General features: G+C 36.6%; 1 long non-coding RNA gene across 1 annotated transcript in view; it reads left to right on the forward strand.

The window, feature by feature from the left end:
- LOC129397633 (uncharacterized) overlaps nucleotides 1-16,676 on the forward strand; it is a 269,094-nt gene that overhangs the window by 92,911 nt on the left and 159,507 nt on the right. The window contains exons 5-6 of the long non-coding RNA XR_010112040.1: nucleotides 9,229-11,449; nucleotides 15,169-16,246. This is a non-coding gene — a long non-coding RNA (uncharacterized LOC129397633). The remainder of the gene's footprint in view (nucleotides 1-9,228; nucleotides 11,450-15,168; nucleotides 16,247-16,676) is intronic.

Below are 16,676 nucleotides of genomic sequence, written 5' to 3' on the forward strand. Positions count from 1 at the left end.
GTAAATTGACAAGGAACAACATATTGGGTCATTAGTCAAAACTCATCATGTGGTCTGCATAACATAAACATCAACATAAATGCAACTCATCTTCCCAAATAGCTACACACTGAATTTTCAAGTGCTAACAAAATGGGGCTTGATTTCAATTAATACTAAATAGTTTTATGCCATTTCCAAATTTTCATTTCTTTGTGGGAATGTAGGAAATGTTGAGACTAATGCAAAGACTTTCTGAACACAAGAAAAGGCTTTACTTTGTATAATTATCTGGTTTGATGTTCTGTTGCTACGTGAAATAGTGTTTACATCATGTGGTTTCAGAACCAAAATTGTGTATTGAATTTCATCCAAATCATTTAGTTAAGTCTAAGTTTACAAAGGAAACTAATGATCTGGCTTTATTTCAATGTATTGATTCTGGATTCATGAGCGTGTGTCAAAACGTGATTACATACTCTCTAATTTCTGTACAAGCTCCCTACCCTAAGCTTACCCCTGCTAAGAAATCCTTGGTGTATTGATTCTTCATTTCATCTTAAACTAGTACTTAGGTAAAAATATGATTAGGGCCCTTTTTCTTCACTTGAGAAAAGAGGAGACAATAATTCCTGTCATAAATCAATATTATTCCAAATAAAAACAAAAAGCAAATTCTAGAAAGGGCAAACCAATGTTGGATTTGGACAAGACTTTGTGGAACTTAGGATGATTGAGATCTGTCTAGTGTCTCAGGTGCCCTCTTCAATTTTGGCAGAGGCAGAGGTGGAAATGGGGAGAGGACTCTGGCTCAAGGTGGAGAGAGGCTTCCACAAATTGGCAAATGTCACTCTACATAGTTTTGAAAGCAGAAAACGACCTTACTTTATAAAATTCTGTGGTTTGATGTTCTGTTGCTTTGTGAAATGCTTTTTAGAATATATATTAGATACCTATATATAATTATATATTATATGATAGGAAGAGGGGCAGAAAAAGAATTTCTTTCTTATCACTAACTCTCTAACAAAATATTTCCTTTCTTACTTCACCTGAAATTGGGTGCTTAAGGGAGGGGATGGGAAGATGAGGCAGCTGGGAAAGGTCAGGCTGGGGGACAAGAAGAGTAGGAAGAAGACAGATGGTGTTTTTCAGAATAGATGGCCTCTGATCAGAAGTAGAGACATCATATTGACATTGCCAAAAAGATGGGCTCTCAAACTCTCTCCTACTGTAGTTTTAAAAATAAAATATTCTTGTCTTATACAAATTAGAACATGTCCTAAAAATATGTTGGGTGCTCAGGTGCTGTACTCATAATGGTCACTAGTTAGCAACCTATCTGACACTTTATACCTTACTTGAAGGCCCCAATTAAATGCCAATAGAAGAAGTTGCCTTTGATTTTGCTGCAATTTTTTGTATTTCTTATTTTAATGGAATACTTCACATGTATGTTTTAGTTCAAGTAGGAGGTAGGATGGTTGTCTCCAGAGGGTAGGGTGTGGGGGAGGGAGGGAATGGGGAGCTGTTGATCAAAGGGTACAAAGTTTCACATAAAGAGGAAGAATAGGTTTTTGAGATCTATGGCACAGCAGAGTGACTATAGCCAATAATAATGTATTTATGTCTGAAAATAACTAAGAACAAATTTGAAATATCTCACCATAAAAAAAATGGGTAATCAAGGGGATGAATATGTTAATTAGTTTGGTTTAATCATTCCACATTGTATTCACGTAGCAAAACATCACATTGTATCCCATAAATGTATATAATTGCAATTTGTCAATCAAAAATAATATTAATAATTTAAAATTTGTATTTCTTTGTCTTGACTTTATCCTTCTAAGTAGGAATTGTACGTATGTCATAGCTAATATTATTTTTTCTTAGTCTTAAAAATATGTCTACAGTTTCTCTGTTAAGTATGGTGTTTGTTATAAAGTTTTGGTTGTTAGCCTTTAACAATTTTTTCATAATTAGCCTTTTCAATTTGTCCACTTTTTCTTGGGCCAATTCTGGTAATTTATATTGACAATTTATTATTATATGTATAATCATGTAACATATGTTATATATGACAACTTAGAACTTCATATAAAACCAGTTATGTAACTTGTTTCAAATTCATGGTGTTCTTTTATGGATGAGGATATTTTGACTCTCACACACCCAAATAGTGCTATATATCCTAGTTGCCTGTTTCTTTTAGGACACCTCTGCTAGTGGTGTACAGAACTTTCACTCTTTCGTGTTAGAGAATTATGCTCTTATTAATACATTTTGCATTTTTTTTTCTTATTTCGATAGCTTTTGGGGTACAAGTGGTTTTTGATTACATGGATGAAATACATAGTGGTGAATTGTGAAATTTTAGTGCACTCCTCACCCGAGTTGTGTACATTGTACCCAATATGTAGTTTTTTGTCCCTCACCCCTCTTCTACCCTCCCCCTTCTGAGTCTCCAAAGTCCATTATATAACTCTATTTGCCTTTGTGTACTTAATAGCTTTGCTTCCACTTGTAAGTGAGAACATACAGTGTTTGGTTTTTCATTCCTGAGTTACTTCACCTAGAATAATGGCCTCCAGCTCCATCCAAGTTGCTGCAGAAGACATTATTTCATTCCTTTTATGGCTGAGTAGTATTCCATGGTGCATATATACCACATTTTCTTTATCCACTCATTGGTTGATGGACACTTACATTGGTTCTGTATCTTTGCAATTGTGAATTGGGTTGCAATGGACATATGTGTTCATGTGTCTTTTTCATGTCATGATTTCTTTTCCTTTGGGTAGATACCCAGTAGTGGGATTTCTGGATCAAATGGTTAGATCTACTTCTAGTTTTTTAAGGAATCTCCATACCGTTTTCCATAGATGTTGTACTAATTCACATTCCCACCAACAGTGTATAAACATTCCACTTTCACCAGATCCAGTTCAACATCTATTGTTTTCTGACTTTTTAATTATGGCCATTCTTGAAAGGAGTAAGGTGGTATCTTTTCCTTTGGGTAGATGCCCAGTAGTAGAACTGCTGGATTGAAGGATAGATCTCCTTTTAGTTTTTTAAGAAATCTCCCTACTGTTTTCCATAGAGGTTGTAATTCTTCTTTTCTGATTTGGTTGCCCTTTATTTATTTCTCTGGGCGGATGGCTCTGACCAGGACTTCCAGTCCTATGTTGAATAGAAGGGGTGAAAGTGGGCATTCTGGCCTTGTTTTAGTTCTCAGGGGAAACGCTTTCAACTTTTCCCCATTTAATATGATGTTGCCTGTGGGTTTGTCATATATGGCTTTTATTAACTTGAGGTAAGTAACTTCTATGCCTAGTTTGTTAAGAGTTTTTATCATAAAGCGATGCTAAATTTTATCGAATGCTTTTTCTGCATCTATTGAGGTGATCATATGGTTTTGTTTTTAATTCTGGTTATGTACTGTATCACAAATTTATTGATTTGCATATGTTAGACCATTCCTGCATCCCTGGGGTGAAACCCGGTTGATCGTGGTGTATTATCTTTATGATGTGCTGCTGTATTTGGTTAGTAAATACTTTGTTGAGGATTTTTGCATGTATGTTCATTGGGGATATTGGTCTGTAGTTTTCTTTTTTTGTTATGTCCTTTCCTGGTTTGGGGATTAGGGTGATACTGGCTTCATTCTCTTATTTCTATGTGACTGGTATGCGGAGATAAGGGTTTCACCATTTGTACAAATTTGCAGTTTTAATATGAAATATGTTTTTTAGCAATTTGATATTTTTTCTTTCTTAATAAATTGAATGAGTATACCCACAACTATTTTGATGCCGTGTGCATTTAAAACCTCATGTACTTTGTCACTCTAGCTTTATATTGCAGACTCCCTTACTGTATTGTTTGGACTTACTTCTGCCCACCACCTTGCTTACTCTGCAGGCTCGAGGGGTGAATGCCAGGGATGAGGTAAAATTTTGGTCATATATATGACTGATTTTTTACGAAGATGAAATTAAAATTATTTCTTTAGGTCCATGTAATGTCACCCAAATCATGTTGGTCAAAGAGTACAAACTTTCACTTACAAGATGAGTAAGTTCTGGGAATCTAATATGCAGCATGATGACAATCGTTAATAATACTGTACAGATGTTCCTTGACTTACAATGGAGTTACGTTCCAACAGACTCAACGTAAGCTGAAAATATTGTAACTCAGGGGTGTCCCATCTTTTGGCTTCCCTGGGCCACGATGGAAGGATTGTCTTGGGTCACACATAAAATACACTAGCACTAACGAAAGCTGATGAGCTAAGAAAAATCACACACAAAAAATCTCATAATGTTTTAAGAAAATTTACAAATTTGTGTTGGGCCTCATTCAAAGCCATACTGGGCCACATGTTGCCCATGGGCCATGGGTTTGACAAGCTTGTTGTAACTTAAAAATGCATTTAATACACCTAGGCTACAGAATATCATAGGTTAGCCTAGCCTACTTTAAATACGCCCAGAACACTTATATTAGCGTACTTGGGCAAAATCACCTAACACAAAGCCTATTTAATAAGAAAGTGCTGAATATCTCATGTAATTTACTGAATACTATACTGAAAGTGAAAAACAGAATGGTTATATGAGTACTTAAAATGCAGTTTCTACTGACTGACTTTTTACACCATCTTAAATTTGAAAAATTTTAAGTAGAGAACTGTCTGTATTGTATCCTTGAAATCTGCTAAAAGAGCAGGCCTTAAACGTTCTCACTACACACCCAGGCAACTATGTGAAGTAATGGAGGTGTTGACTAACTTGATATCACTTCACAATATTTACATATATCAAAGCATTGTAACTCAATTGCAGATTCAGTCACTCGATGCTTGCCGAGTCCAGTTTACAAGAGTGAGGTCTGATATAAAGAAAGTGACTTTTTAATCGAAAGCTTAGCTTATGGAAAGAAGTCCAGGCTCTTGCCTTTAAAGGCACTGCTTCACTTTTGGGGCAGAAAGCCAGAGCTTTTAAAGGGGAACTTGGCATGAATGGCAGGCATGGAAGGAGCAGTTGGGGTTCTAGGTGACTTGCTTTGTTGCCTTATCTACCCAGTGGTTGAGGTAGTGCTAGATTGTAAGGTGGCTGTGGTCTGGAGATAGTCTCCAGATGGGAGAGATTTTCCTGTGGGAAAACTTCAGGTTGTAAATCGACTCTTGTCTCTAGAGGCAATCTTCTAGTGGGAGAGATTTCCGGCTCTGGGGCTTCTAGGTGTCCACACAGTTAGATGAACTTGTACTGTAGGGAGTGTCTGGTGAAGGGAAGGCAGAGGTTCTAATTGCATTTCTAAAGAGTTAAGTAGGAAGTGGGGAACAGGGGCAGAAGAGGAAAGAGAAAAAAAGAAAAAAATAATTTAAAAAATAACTCATTCTCTTTCTCTTAGGGAAATGGCAGTACTGGGTTACAGCATCCCGTTGTACACAAAACTTGTCTAACCCACGGCCCATGAGCTGCGTGAAGCCCAGGAAGGCTTTGAATGTGGCTCAACACATTCAAAGAAAGTTTGTAAACTTTCTTTAAACATTATGAGTTTATTTTTCAGTTTTTGTTTAAGCTCATCAGCTGTCATTATTGTTAGTGTATTTTATGTGTGGTCCAAAACAATTCTTCCTATGTGGCCCAGGGAAGCCATAAGATTGGACACCCTTGTTGTACACCTTAAATACAGAGTTTTGTGTTTCAATTTTCCCTCAGTTAAGCTGGGAAAAAATGGCCATACCCCAAAATGACACATAAAATAGCTGTGTCAAATTTCTATTTTAATCTGGAATATCTTTCTTTTACAATAAATAAACTTCTCTCACATGATTTTTGAATAGTTTCAGAGTGTTTCATTTTATGGATATTTCAGAACTCAATAAGTTCCTATTTATTTATTTATGTATTTGGACACTGTGGTAGTGTCTAATTTTTGCTAAATCTTGGGGCACATTCTTAAATTTCAAAGCTGGAATTACTGAGTCTAGTGGGTCTTAAGACATATTGTTACCTGCCTCTCAAGAAGGTTTTGACTCACTTCAAATGAAGTCAAACATCTTCTCCTTGTATTTAACATTCAAATATTTTGTATGTGTGATTGTTCTCCTTGCTTATTTTTTGAGTTTTCACTGAGTTAGAACAATTCCTTGGTTTACTATAAAAAGAGAAAAAATTCATTATGAGCCAAATGGATTTTGAGAAATATATTCTGAGTTTTCTCTTTACAGAGGTTTTTATATTGTTTTTGTCTAGAGCATAGGGTTAACTGGACTAATTTACACTTTTCCATTAGCTTTATCTTATTCAGGATAATATGAGCCAGTTTTCTTAACCCTAATAGGGCATATTTCTGTTTTTTCTTAACTCATTCTTTTTCTAGTGTATTGCTAAGTTTTCCAATTTAGTTCTTGCCTTAAAAATGACATTGTCTAACATTATAATTGTAAAATACTGGAAAATGGTTTTGTCATTCTTGCTGCAGACAATCAACAACTCAAGGTAACCCCTAGGTTAGCTGGAAATACATCTTGATTGGTACAGACTACGGTTTCTAAGTGAATAAGCGGAGAACACACTGAGTGCCTGACGATGTGACGTGCTATCATGTCACATGAAACTATCAGAACTTGCTAGGGTTCCAGATCCTGCACTAGAAATTCCTCCCAGATGAGGGCTTTTTTTTCCCCTCTTGTGAGAAATAAACTAGAAGAAAGGAGAAGATGGATTTTTGTAATTTAGTTTCATGATTTTAAGGACCAAATCTCAGCTTTATTTCTCTAGAATAGGAAATACAGATATCGTTGTCATCTTATGTTTTTTCTCACTTGATCTGATCTATGATCTGTTGAAACTTGATCATTTGTTCTTGCAAGTGAGGTTTTGTTGCTACATTTCTGAACTTCAAAATTAGAAAAATAATATCCTGAAACTTCTAATACTTACAGTTGAGCAGACTTTATATTCTGTTTACATTTACCATTTTACATAAATCTTTATGCCTTTTATTTAGAAGACAAGATAAAAATTAAAAGAGAAAAAATATCCCCCATATACATAATACCTCTCTATGGACTATTCTTTTGTGGGATAAGGTAGGTGGGAGAATGGGAGAGTAGCAGACCCATTAGAATACAAAACATGTAAGTAACTATTATTTTTACGTTGGGGCCACTTGGACACCAAGATATTATTGCCTTTTTAAGAGATGTGTGTTCTAGAGAACTGATTTCCTTAAATAACTCATTTCTGTTTCCAAGTTTCTACTCACAAATGTACTAGTGTCCTAAAGGGCATGAAGGAGATATATATATGTATGTAGAACAGTGATACAGTAATATAGTAAATCACTGTTCTTCAAAATATATATAAACAGAGATTTAGTAAATCACTGTTCTTTTATAAACTGGGTCCCTATTCTATTTTTTATCCCCTCAAGAATATATTTTATAACTTCTGTTTAGAATATTGGCAGATAATAGAACTTGATTGCCTGATTTTCAATTTAAACACTTATCAATCAAATACGTAAGTGCTTGTACAGGGTAGAGAAAAGTTAATAGTTTATATTATCTACGTATCTCTGAAAGACAAGAAAGTTTCTGTACATTTACAGACTACAAATATAGAAGTTAAAGCAAATGCCTTCTAGCTGGCATAATCTTAGGAAAAAAGCAGACTAAAGTATTATAAATTGGTAGCAGAAGATGTGTAAAGACATGATCACCTAGATAATATAAATCAATTTTCTATTGTTGTGCTGAAGCCTAGGCCCCACACGGCAGCCTGATGTAATTCCATTACCATGCTTAATTACTTGGCACTTGTGTAGCCTTTTTATTTTTTTGTTGCTGTTATTCCTGGTAAATCATTCAGAAGAAATAAATTAGCTTGCCACTCAAAATTAACTAGTATGGTGCATTGCTGCCCCACCCCCCAAAAGATGAGTTGACAGCTACTGGGCATTAATCTCGCCATTTTTTGATAACAGAGTATCTCTTTGCACATAGTTATGATGAGAGTTATAAACATTCCAAATGTAATTATCTCAGTCCTTTACAACTTGAAAGTCTAATTAAAGAAAGTTTAAGACACTATAAATCTTAAGGAATTAGGTTTATAATGTGGAACCCAGTCAGAGTTTGGGATTACATTGGAAAGTGAGTATATTGAAAAGGATTGCAGAAACATTTCTCTCAGCCAAAATTTAATTGCTCAGAAAACTGAATTTCAGTAAAATAGATAAAAAGTGGTAGGCAGAGAGACTCAGACCTATGACTGCTGAAGAAAGAGCTAATTCCATATGCCCTGGAATACACTTGTGTCAGTGACAAATGCTGCTTTGCTGTGCTACACTGAGTACAAGGTAGTGATAAGACATGACTGGGAAGCAGTTACCAGAGACAAGCAAGGATAGGGCTTTGACTGCATCCTCTGCTGGTGGCTTCTGTTGTTATGCATAAAATTTACTCTGATCTGTTTACTTTTAGAGCCTGTCTTTACTTTGTTTCTTTTAATATTATGCATGTTTAGGCTATGCTTTTTCTTTAAATATGTGAGCAAATCTATTGGTGTAATGTACTCATTACCCTAAAACCTATATTATAATGGACCCGAAGACCATAAGGTAGAAGATCAGAAGAAAAAGAAAATGCATACATTTTTATCTTTAAAACAATTCACTTTTAAGATTATTTTCTTGAAAGGTATATCTTTGATGGAGCTGAATCTAGTTGCTTCAGGCAGTTACAATAGGATACAATAGGACAGGACTTCTTGGGTAAAAAAGGTGTAGTAATCTGTGAGACTCATGGGAAGGAGAAAGGAAATTATTAATTGATTTGGCTGAGGCCAGGGTAGTAAGCAGATTCATTATAAATTCTGGCAGCAGAGGAATACTTGAGAACTGCTTATAAAGTTAGATCATCTATTTTTCCAAGCAATATTCTTCATGTCATTCCACCTTGCAAAAACTTTGTGGAAAAGAATAGGCATATGAAGAGCAATGAATAGACTTTGCATTAGATTGGTAATCTTGCTACTAGTGCCTTAATTTACTTGTATTACTGATATTTTAAGATAGGATTTTTACAGATGTTTATATATTTTTAAAAAGCCTATTTTTTTCTTTACCCTTTTTCTCAATTTTTTTTAACCTTGAAAACTTTTTCCTCCCTAAGAGAAATGCATGGGCTATCTTCAGCATAGAACACAAACTCTGCCTTCTTTTCTCAAGTCCAGTGATTCAAGTTTGACACACCACACCATGGTGGATGTGCCTTGTCATGACGCATCTTCTCAGCAGCACTAGAAGATACATCCAAAGTCCTGTGAGCAAGGTAAGCCTTGTAGCAACCCTTTGATGTCTTTGAAAAATGCAAAAATGCTCACCGATCAGGAGCAAAGGGGCCAAAGGAGAGGTATTTCCCCCTCACATATAGTTTTTATTTTTTTAGCGTATTTTTTGTTTTTCTCTAAATCAAACTCAGACTTACTCTGTTTACACTGAAATACACTGCACAGTGCCATAGGTGTAATCAGACCCAGATCTCAACAATGTGTATGATTCCATACCCAGTATGAATAAGGGTTTAATATCAACTCCATCTCTCAGTGAGAATGAATAGCTCTGAAAAGTCAATTCTTCCTATTTTTCTTTTACATTTGGCCTTGTAATAGCTGTTTTATGTCATTTCCTTTGAGAGCTCTGATACCAAGTTGGAATAGTCCATTATATCCTAGCTCTCAGTCTTTACTGAAAGTTACATGAAAGAAGAGGCCTTTGCCTGCAATTCAGAATTCTAAATTACCAGCCTTTCTTAATTTCAGGTTGCCCCTCCTGGACATGTTGTAAACTCATGCATGGGCTTTTGAGTTAGAAAAATTTGTGTTTGGAACTTTTCTCAGCTCTTGGCTTTTGACCTGGCCAGGTTACTTTTAAAGCCACATATTTTATTTTATTTTATTTTATTTTATTTTATTTTATTTTATTTTATTTTATTTTATTTTATTATTTGTCATCTTAAGAATGGGGATAATGAAAGTTCCAGCCTCACTGAGTTATGTTATTTGAATGATATAGCCTAAGTGGTGAACCTAGCTTAGGGTCTGTTACCTGGGATGGTGCTCAGTGGAAAGCCAAGATTTTTTGTGATGTTTTTGTTTATATGCTGATAGCATATAAAGGAGTGTCTCAAGTCCCATCACAGCTTTCAAAGTTCCTCTTCCTTTTGTCTGAGTAATCAGTGAGAAAATCTGACAGTCAATGAACTTTAGTACTGAGATGTGCTTAGGAGGTATGGTCCTTGTTAGGTTTGATAATTATCAAAGAGAGTGATTCACTTCTTAGAACCCTGACCTGCAGCTCTAATGCCCTAAAAGACTAACCATTACCAGTAGATACTGCCCTCTAGTGTGCTTGTCTAATTATATGTTAAGTATAATTAACACTTTAAATCTGATAATTCCTACCTAAGAAAGTATATTACCTGGTGCAGAGCCTGGCAGAGAGGAAGTGTGCGTTGAATATATGCTCATGGTTTATTGAGTAAATCCAGATCTTTCCTTGGTACTGGGTTAGAACTCTGGGAGCATACCTTTACAGACTTAGCAAATCTGGAAACAGCTGTATATCCTTTAGGGCGATCTGGAACAGCTTGTCATTCTTCATTTCTACTAACATTTATTAGGCTTAAATGTAAGCTCTAGAGTTGGCACTCATAACTTCATTTAATCCTCACACTAGTCCTTTGAGGAACATATTATTCCTATTTTTCAGATAAGAAATTTGAGACTTAAGCAATAAAGTGACTCACTAATAACAATATTACTAGTAGCAGCTAAGTTGACTATACTGTGTGAACCAGTGTCACACCTTAGCTGCTATCTGGATAGTAGCATGCCTTGCCTAGCATGGATTTGGGATACTAAACTCTGTACATTCGGTTGTCCCCAAGATCCTTCCTTGAGAGCATGTTATTTAGACCTATTCTTATTTTTAGGCTTGGGCCCTGTTGTGGACTAAGTGTCTGTGGTTCCCCCCAAAATGTATATATTGAAGCCCTACCCCATGATGTGGCTGTATTTGGAGATGCAGCCTCTAAGGAAGTAATTGAAGTTGAATGAGGTGATAAGGGTAGAGCCCTGATCCAACAGGATAATGTTGTTGTAAGAAGAGACACCAGAGAGCTCACCCCCTCTCTTTCTACCATGCAAGGACACAGCGAGAAGATGGCTGTCTACAAGCCAGGAAGAGAGTCCTCACCAGAACCAAACCCTGCTGGACTTTGATCTTGGACTTTCCAGCCTCTAATACTGTGAAGACATAAATTTCTGTTGTTTAACCCACACAGGTCTGTGGTATCTGTTTATTATGGCAGCCCAGTAAGACTAAGACAGGCCATCACAAGATGTGAACGTTTTGGACCTTCTCTTGGGCCCTAGTAAACAGAAATCAGGTATGCAAAAGGAGTAAACATATATTTTCCTTTATTTTTATTTTTAATGTGTAAGCCTTAGGTTTTTATTTATTTATTTGCTGAGGACAATCACACTGTGTATGTACAATGTAATTATATTGTTGATGAGAAGTTACTTAAAATTTTTTAAAAATTCTAATTGATTTCTAGATGTTCAAATGACAAGATAGCATTTATATACCATCAGAACATAAAATAATTCAAAAAATAAATCTATGAAACAATATGTATTATACTGAAAGAAAGAGAGAGAGAGTGTTGGAAGAATATATATAAATACAATGTGATAATGTGATGTCTTTGTGAGAATGCTATATGTAATTTTCTTTGTTTTTGTTTATATTAATTTATAATATTTTTACCTTTGAAATATATAAAAGAATAAAAGTCATTGACAAAATCAAAAGTAACTCTATTTTCATAGGTGAGTAAGTATACATCTTTAACAGAACAGCAAAGAGTTGATGAATGTTCAGAGATATTATATAAGTAAGAGGTAAGAAGTGTCCTTTATCTAGAAGATCTATGGTATTCATTCTCAGTTGCAAATATATATGCAAAAAAACCCACAAATGAAACCAAAACAACTCAGAATTCTCATCAATGTTGCATAAGTAAATATATTATCTGGAATAAATTTAAATAAGCTACATACAGGGTGTCTTTTAGTTGGGTTGCTGAGGGGCCCCCATTTTGCTTTTCTGATCGGTATTGTTGAAGAGCTTTAGTTTTGTGAAGTCACTCTCCAGGGAATTATTAGGGTGATGTACTGAGAGATAGAACAGTGGATTTGGAGTCAGTAGACCTGGATGGAACTCATTTACCAGGTGTGTCACTGAAAAAGTCATTTAAGCTCTCAGAGCTTTAGTCTCCTCATTAGTGAAACTAGCATAACAATTCTGTGTCCTTTACATGGTTTCATCAGCATCAAACTAAATGAAATAATATGTGCAAAGCTTTGTGACCCAGAGCACTCTATGCTAATGCTAGCCATCATTATTCTGAAGATGACTATTATAATCGAAGTTATATAAATTAAAGAAATGTGACAGAAGTTGTTCCCCTGAAAATGTTAACTCTTGCTACTGTAGTCCTAATTATGCTAGCGCAAATCCCTTTAAATATTCTTAATTTCTGGTCTGATCTTAATTAATGGATACCAATGTAGGTACTTTGGATTTTTGGCAGACAGTAAAACCTGGGGTTCAGGAACAGCAATGTAAACAGGCTCTAAGTTTGCAAGTCCCAACTTTCATTTATTTGATATTTGTCATGAAAATCTATATAGTGCTTTCAGTGTTCCAAGTCCTGTGGTTACAGCAGCAAGTAAAACAAAATTCCTGCCCCACCGGAGCTTACAATCTAACGGGAGGAGGGAGAGGGCCAATAATACAGTAGAAAATGAATATGTAGTAGGTCAGTAATGAATATGTGATATGTGAATATGTGATACGCAATAAATGTAGTAAGTGCTATGGAGAAAAAATAAAGCAGAATAAAGGAAAAGTTCTGTAGGTCAGATGTGCAGGCAGCAGAATCTGAGATGGAGATTGAAGTGCAGAAAGTTCATTCAGAGTCTTCTGAGGAAGGAAGCAGGGTTGGGTAGAGAGAGAAGATGGGCTCTGAAGCAGGCACAGTTGGGTCTCTGCCAACTCCATGGGGAACTGGAAAGCAGGGATGGGCCTTCTGATTGCCTTGACTTGGGGTATGGAGGCCAGGCCTTTATATTCCTGCAATGGCCAGAAATTGGATGCAAGTTGTCCCCTGGGAAGGGGACTGTGACCTTGGTGACATGACTTTCCTCTGCTGAGGGCAATTCCCAGAGAGGGCTGACAGTAGTGAGCTTCCAGCGAGTAGCACTGTGTTCATTACGGGTGTGTGTGTGTGTGTGTGTGTGTGTGTGTGTCTGGGAGGCAGGAGGTGAGATTGCTTTTTTAAAGGATAATGAAGGGAGCCTCTCTGAAAACATTTTGGGAGTAAATGTGAAGGACATGAGGGAGGAACCTCATGAAATCTGGGGGAAAGCAAGCAGATATCTGGGGAAAATATTTCTGAGGAAGATAATTTTGAACTTCTTTGGATTTTTCATGTGGATTATCTATATGAGTAATGTCTATGCTCATCTATTGCTTTTCCAGTGGTGCTTATCATGGTAATAGTAATAATAGTAATAACAACAATAATGTCATTTTTATCATGTAATTGCGAGCTTTGCTTTAGGAACTGATGTAAATCTTTCATAAGATCTTACTAGAGTATTAATTAGCTAATTAGTTAATTTACGTATTCATTCAGTCACACGTGAGTGTTTATAAATGCCCACTGTATGTCAGTCACTATGTGAGGTGCAATGAACACCATGGTGAGCAGGACGAGTTAGTCCCTGTGTTCGAAACTGTTAAGGTGGGGAGACTGACAAATGAAACAGGCAATTAAAAATATAGTGTAAACAGTGGTCCAGTGTAGTTAAACGAGGTAAGGAAGGTGCAGCAGGGAAACACTAAGCCAAAGAAGAAACCAGGTGTATGAATAAATAGGGAATGGCAAAGCTTTCTTTGAATTGGGGTGGGATGGGGTGTGTGGAAAAGAGGTGGGCAAAGTAGGTGAGATAAGTGGCTTTGGAAATGAAACCAAGTTTTGTTTAGTGACCTCTTACATTGTCAGATGGGGTTAAATCCATAAGGGTCTATAAACATTGGCCTGCTATGTAGAAAACACATGTTTCAATGGCAACTCAGCTGTGGGAGAGGTTTTCATTGCTAACTATGGGCTCCTAGCATGAAGAGATTCAGGTAAAGCCTGCCTCGAGGAGTGGGCTGGTATCTCTGATCAGAGCTGGCTGCAAGCTTGAGTAGTGACAATGGGGAGATCTCCAAAAATGCCAACTCCTACCACCCAACACCCAGGAGAGAATAACTTATTACTCCCTCCACACAGATCCTGAGCTGAGCTAAACGACCTCTTTAGTTCTCGCAATCCATGTGTCTCCCCTTCTACTGCCCCATTCATGCTGCAAAGATGTCACAGGACTGTCTACTTAAAGATTACCTCTCTAAAGCAGAGTTGACTCTATGTATTCTTTAAAGGCAATCCTGTTTTTTTTTTTTTCAACACTGACCCAAGAACACTTGGATATAGACAGTAATATCAGCATGGTCAGAAGGTGGAAATTCCACTGGCTTTCTTGTTTCATTTAACATTCTTTGACTTGGGGGTGATACTAAAAACATAAAAATATTATAGAACATTTTCAAAGTCAAATTGCTTTACAAGTCCCTTCAAAATATTGTTTGTCCTCTATGTTCATAGCAATTTTAAAGTGTTACTCTGTACAGCTTTGTTTTTGATAGTCACTTCTAGAACAGGCTGAAAATCAGTCAGGAAAATTCAGTAAGACCGATTTGTGGTTTATCCATATGCTTATGTAAACCTGAGATGCTCACATTTGTCACTAATGACAGTCATAAAATAATTAAAGACAAATGAGTTAGTATTTCATCATCTAAAATTTCCCTCTTTTCCCTGAACCTTCTTATATTTCTAGAAAATAGAAGGAAGTCTGACTGAGACCTCAGGGCCTATTGCTCCAAGTAAAAAGTAGGCTGAAAGAAAAGTTAAGTCATTGAAAATGGTATCTACATTTACTTTCCCTTTTCTTTGTACTGTTTGCTCTTGACTTTAAATTCTTTTGATTCCAGAAGGAAGAAAACTTTGCTAATGCTCTGCCAAGCCTCACTTTTCTGTCATGATTAGAAGGTTTGATGTTATCCAGAATTACTCATGGAAGATGGAAGAGCTGCAGCATTACAATGAAAGTCATCTTACAACAGCCTGAGTTCCTTTTTCTTTTACCTGAGTCAGGAACAAAAAATATTCATGTATATTCCCCAGAAGGACAAAAAAGGATCCAATGAAAGGGCTAGGTTGTAGAAAGGTAGCATTTTAGTGCTAAATGACAACTAAAATCACTCTCTCTGCATGCCTTGTATTGTAAAAGAGAAAATTAAGATCCAGAATAAGATCAAGAGTTTTTCATTGGTCGTTATGATATTAAAGAAGTTTTGAAATACGTGGCTAGCTTTCTCACATCTATGTGCTGATTAGACCTCAGCCAAAGACTTCAGGGGAGCCCTCTGCAAGTTTCTGGAGTTCTTTGTGCAACTTTTTCTCTTGGGTTTTCTGACTTGCAAACTCAAACCGCCAGGCTTTTCTTAGACTCAGCTCTGCCTCCTCATCTCAGAGAGACCCTACAGTGGGGCCTGGGAACCCTCCAGGCTCTGAGCTGGACAGTGGAGCTCACCTCCATTTTGTTTGTTTCCTCTCTCTTGGCAATCACTCTTCTGTGCTACTGATGCCCAGTGTCTGAAATTCATTGTTTTCATACCTTTTGTTTGTTTGCTTGGTGTCATTTCCTGCAGGAGGGTAAATCTGGCTCCTGTTGTTCCATCTGTCCTCCAGCAGCTTCCCATACAGGCAGCTCACTTCACTTCATTTTCAATTTTAATGACTTCTGTTCTTTATTATGCCTTTTGTCTTTTTTTTTTTTTTTTGGTTATTCTTCTTGTTCTTTTTCTAAGTTCTTGAGTTCATATTTAGTTAGCTTTTAGTCTTTGTATGTCAATTGCTGAATGTTTTGAAGTTTTCACTTTGTGTTACTTTATATTTTTTAGGCTATTTATTAAACTAGTCCACGTTCTGAACAGTTATTGCTACTGGAAACCAGTCCCGATCCAGACCCCAAAAGAGGATTCTTGGATCTTGCACAAGAAAGAATGGGTGAGTCCATAAAGTAAAGTGAAAGCATGTTTATTAAGAAAGTAAAGGATAAAGAATGGCTACTTCATAGGCAGGGAAGCCCGGAGGGCTACTGGTTGCCCATTTTTATGGTTATTTCTTGATTATATTGGTACAAACAGGAGACAAGGAAATATTGGGTAGAAGGGGGCAGTTCCCTGGCAAAGACACCACCCTCAAGCTTGGAAATCCACGGCCCTAAATTTGAACAGGCATTCCTGTTTTCACACCTTAATGTTGCCTTTTGGCCTGCCACATCCCCCAATCCTATACCCAAATAAACCCTAAACCTCAGGCTCCAACAGCAGAAGATCAGAGGAGCAGAAGAGTGGTGCAGCAGAGAAGGAGAGAAGAGAAGGAATGTCTAAATGTCAAGAGGAGTTCAGCTGGGGACAGTCAGAGAGGAGATAGG

The sequence above is a fragment of the Pan paniscus genome, chromosome 3, assembly GCF_029289425.2.
Source record: "Pan paniscus chromosome 3, NHGRI_mPanPan1-v2.0_pri, whole genome shotgun sequence".
NCBI classification, from domain to species: domain Eukaryota; kingdom Metazoa; phylum Chordata; class Mammalia; order Primates; family Hominidae; genus Pan; species Pan paniscus.